This window comes from Oncorhynchus mykiss, chromosome 2 (assembly GCF_013265735.2).
Source record: "Oncorhynchus mykiss isolate Arlee chromosome 2, USDA_OmykA_1.1, whole genome shotgun sequence".
In the NCBI taxonomy this organism is placed as follows: Eukaryota; Metazoa; Chordata; class Actinopteri; order Salmoniformes; family Salmonidae; genus Oncorhynchus; species Oncorhynchus mykiss.
The window spans coordinates 9,170,313-9,175,669 of NC_048566.1; positions in this window are offsets into that span (position 1 = coordinate 9,170,313).

Sequence of the window (5,357 nt, forward strand, 5' to 3'; positions counted from 1 at the left end):
CTGGGGCCCCACAAGGGTGCGTTCTGAGCCCTCTCCTGTACTCCCTGTCCACCCACGACTGCGTGGCCACGCACGCCTCTAACTCAATCATCAAGTTTGCGGACGACACAACAGTGGTAGGCTTGATTACCAACAACAACGAGACGGCCTACAGGGAGGAGGTGAGGGCCCTCGGAGTGTGGTGTCAGGAAAATAACCTCACACTCAACGTCAACAAAACTAAGGAGATGATTGTGGACTTCAGTCAACAGCAGAGGGAACACCCCCCTATCCACATCGATGGAACAGTAGTGGAGAGGGTAGCAAGTTTTAAGTTCCTCGGCATACACATCACAGACAAACTGAATTGGTCCACTCACACAGACAGCATCGTGAAGAAGGCGCAGCAGCGCCTCTTCAACCTCAGGAGGCTGAAGAAATTCGGCTTGTCACCAAAAGCACTCACAAACTTCTACAGATGCACAATCGAGAGCATCCTGGCGGGCTGTATCACCGCCTGGTATGGCAACTGCACCGCCCTAAGGCTCTCCAGAGGGTAGTGAGGTCTGCACAACGCATCACCGGGGGCAAACTACCTGCCCTCCAGGACACCTACACCACCCGATGTCACAGGAAGGCCATAAAGATCATCAAGGACATCAACCACCCGAGCCACTGCCTGTTCACCCCGCTATCATCCAGAAGGCGAGGTCAGTACAGGTGCATCAAAGCTGGGACCGAGAGACTGAAAAACAGCTTCTATCTCAAGGCCATCAGACTGTTAAACAGCCACCACTAACACTGAGTGGCTGCTGCCAACACACACACTGACACTGACTCAACTCCAGCCACTTTAATAATGGGAATTGATGGGAAATGATGTAAATATATCACTAGCCACTTTAAACAATGCTACCTTATATAATGTTACTTACCCTACATTATTCATCTCATATGCATACGTATATACTGTACTCTATATCATTGACTGTATCCTTATGTAATACATGTATCACTAGCCACTTTAAACTATGCCACTTTGTTTACATACTCATCTCATTTATACATACTGTACCCGATACCATCTACTGTATCTTGCCTATGCTGCTCTGTACCATCACTCATTCATATATCCTTATGTACATATTCTTTATCCCCTTACACTGTGTACAAGACAGTAGTTTTGGAATTGTTAGTTAGATTACTTGTTATTACTGCATTGCCGGAACTAGAAGCACAAGCATTTCGCTACACTCGCATTAACATCTGCTAACCATGTGTATGTGACAAATAAAATTTGATTTGATTTGTAACCCTTCACCTGAAGAGAGTCTGATGCTGTGAATACCTCTAACCCTTCACCTGAGAATTCCACCCTGGATGCAGACTTATGGGATCGTCTAAAAGCTATCTGTGAATCTGAGGAACAATTCTTATCTCCAGATCAACAACCTCACTCAGTCAAACTCTGGGCATTACAAGGTGTGCTGGACAAATGGCACAGGGTCCAAACAGAAGAACATAGACCTCACCGTTTGCAGAACTACAGGCAAGAAGCCAGTTGTGCCATTTATCCAGTTAGGAGAGACAGTAGACCTGTTGTGTGGGACGGCAAGGGGTGGTGACAATGTGACCGTCCGTCCGGTGGTTATATTTGAACATTTGGGACATCATTAGTTCCCTAGCACCTTTCTTGGAGGATGAAATGGTATGGCAAATGATTGAGAACAGCTCCACTCTACGTATCACCAACTTCACCACTGAGGACAAGATATCTTTTGTTTTAATGGTACTGGAGCCCCAGCAATGTGTTTACAGGGAGTTGATGGAAGTGAGGCCCGAGGCAATTGCTCATTGGGAGAAAATGCAGTGCCTTGCTTTAACACTGACCCCAGTGGAGAAGAGTTGCATACTGGCAGATTTAGAGTTAGAATAGCCGTGTGAAAACACCTCTGAGGAAAATCTCACTGGCAAACAAATGTACATGATGGATGGTGCATGGTGGATGGTGCATGGTGGATGGTGGATGGTGCATGGTGGATGGTGCATGGTGGATGGTGCATGGTGGATGGTGCATGGTGGATGGTGGATGGTGGATGGTGCATGGTGGATGGTGGATGGTGGATGGTGCATGGTGGATGGTGCATGGTGGATGGTGGATGGTGGATGGTGCATGGTGGATGGTGCATGGTGGATGGTGCATGGTGCATGGTGGATGGTGCATGGTGGATGGTGCATGGTGGATGGTGCATGGTGGATGGTGCATGGTGGATGGTGCATGGTGGATGGTGGATGGTGCAAGGTGGATGGTGGATGGTGGATGGTGCATGGTGCATGGTGGATGGTGGATGGTGCCATGGTGCATGGTGGATGGAAGAGTGTCAGGGAATTACACCCTGGTCATCCCATCACTGATGGTGAAGAAAGTGAGTTATGAGTGAAGAGAGAGGGGAGGAAGAGAGGGGAGGAAGAGAGAGGTGAAGGAAGAGAGAGGGGAAGAAAGAGAGAGGGGAAGAAGAGAGAGGGGAGGGAGGGAGGAAGAGAGAGGAGAGTGAAGAGAGCGGGAAGGAAGAGAGGAGCGAAAGAGAGGAGAGAAAGAGATATAGGAGGAAGAGAGAGGGGAGTGAAGAGAGAGGGGAGTGAAGAGAGAGGGGAGGAAGAGAGAGGAGAGAAATAGAGAGGAGAGAAAGAGAGAGGAGAGAATGTAACGAGATTCCTCCTGGGAAGGAGAGGCGGACCAAAATGCAGCGTGGTTATAATTCATGGTTCTTTAATAATGAAACTACACATGAATAAACTACAAAACAAGAACCGTGAAAACCCAAAACAGTCCCGTGTGGTACAAACTGACACAGGAGACAACCACCTACAAAACCCAACACAAAACAGGCTACCTAAATATGGCTCCCAATCAGATACAATGACTAACACCTGCCTCTGATTGAGAACCATATCAGGCCCAAACACAGAAACAGACAAACAAGACATCCGAATAGAATGCCCACTCAGATCACACCCTGACCAAATAAAACATAGAACGAGAAAGAGAGAAAGGAGGAAGAGAGAGGTGAGGAAGAGAGAGGGGAGAAAGAGAGATAGGAGGAAGAGAGAGAGGAGGAAGAGAGAGAGGAGGAAGAGAGAGGTGAGGAAGAGAGAGGGGAGAAAGAGAGATAGGAGGAAGAGAGAGAGGAGGAAGAGAGAGAGGAGGAAGAGAGAGAGGAGGAAGAGAGAGGGGAGGAAGAGAGATAGTAGGAAGAGAGATAGGAGGAAGAGAGAGGGGAGAAAGAGAGATAGGAGGAAGAGAGAGAGGAGGAAGAGAGAGAGGAGGAAGAGAGAGGTGAGGAAGAGAGAGGGGAGGAAGAGAGAGGGGAGGAAGAGAGAGGGGAGGAAGAGAGAGGGGAGGAAGAGAGATAGTAGGAAGAGAGATAGGAGGAAGAGAGAGGAGGGAAGAGAGAGGGGAGGGAAGAGAGAGGACAGGATCAAGTTATGAGAGGGGGAAGGGAAGAGAGAGGACAGGATAGAGTTATGAGAGAGGGGAGGGAAGAGAGAGGACAGGATAGAGTTATGAGAGAGGGAAGGGAAGAGAGAGGACAGGATAGAGTTATGAGAGAGGGGAGAGGGGAGGGAAGAGAGAGGACAGGATAGGGTTATGATAGAGGGGAGGGAAGAGAGAGGACAGGATAGAGTTATGAGATGGGGGATGGAAGAGAGAGGACAGGATAGAGTTATGAGAGAGGGGAGGGAAGAGAGAGGACAGGATAGAGTTATGAGAGGGGGGAGGGAAGAGAGAGGAGAGGATAGGGTTATGAGAGAGGGGAGGGAAGAGAGAGGACAGGATAGAGTTATGAGAGGGGGAAGGGAAGAGAGCGGACAGGATAGAGTTATGAGAGAGGGGAGGGAAGAGAGAGGACAGGATAGAGTTACGAGAGAGGGGAGGGAAGAGAGAGGACAGGATAGAGTTATGAGAGAGGGGAGGGAAGAGAGAGGACAGGATAGAGTTATGAGAGAGGGGAGGGAAGAGAGAGGACAGGATAGAGTTATGAGAGGGGAGGGAAGAGAGAGGACAGGATAGAGTTATGAGAGGGGGGAGGGAAGAGAGAGGACAGGATAGGGTTATGAGAGAGGGGAGGGAAGAGAGAGGACAGGATAGAGTTATGAGATGGGGGAGGGAAGAGAGAGGAGAGGATAGAGTTATGAGAGAGGGGAGGGAAGAGAGAGGACAGGATAGAGTTATGAGAGAGGGGAGGGAAGAGAGAGGACAGGATAGAGTTATGAGAGGGGAGGGAAGAGAGAGGACAGGATAGAGTTATGAGAGAGGGGAGGGAAGAGAGAGGACAGGATAGAGTTATGAGAGAGGGGAGGGAAGAGAGAGGACAGGATAGAGTTATGAGAGGGGGAAGGGAAGAGAGCGGACATGATAGAGTTATGAGAGAGGGGAGGGAAGAGAGAGGACAGGATAGAGTTATGAGAGAGGGGAGGGAAGAGAGAGGACAGGATAGAGTTATGAGAGGGGGAAGGGAAGAGAGCGGACAGGATAGAGTTATGAGAGAGGGGAGGGAAGAGAGAGGACAGGATAGAGTTATGAGAGGGGGAAGGGAAGAGAGCGGACAGGATAGAGTTATGAGAGAGGGGAGGGAAGAGAGAGGACAGGATAGAGTTACGAGAGAGGGGAGGGAAGAGAGAGGACAGTATAGAGTTATGAGAGAGGGGAGGGAAGAGAGAGGACAGGATAGAGTTATGAGAGAGGGGAGGGAAGAGAGAGGATTGTGCAGATCATTCTCAAAACTCAGCTGAAAACATTTATTTTTCAAATTGCCTTGAATGATTCCTATTAATATTTTTCAATGCGATACTTTGGTCCCATCTTTTGACTTACCTCTATATGAACTCACGCTGTATAGGTCCCACCTCTGTTCTTATCTGAGTCTCTCCAGCAAAGTAAACATCATCATCTTTAAAATCACATGTCCTTCAGAAAGACCCTGCCGTTGTGCAACCTAACCTGGGCTGACCAAAGGACTTCAATCATCCTCTTTAAAATCACATGTCCTTCAGAAAGACCCTGCCGTGGTGCAACCTAACCTAAGCTGACCAAAGGACTCCATAAAGACCCTGCCGTGGTGCAACCTAACCTGGGCTGACCAAAGGACTTCAGAAAGACCCTGCCGTGGTGCAACCTAACCTGGGCTGACCAAAGGACTTCAGAAAGACCCTGCCGTGGTGCAACCTAACCTGGGCTGACCAAAGGACTTCAGAAAGACCCTGCCGTGGTGCAACCTAACCTGGGCTGACCAAAGGACTCCAGAAAGATCCTGCCGTGGTGCAACCTAACCTGGGCTGACCAAAGGACTTCAGAAAGATCCTGCCGTGGTGCAACC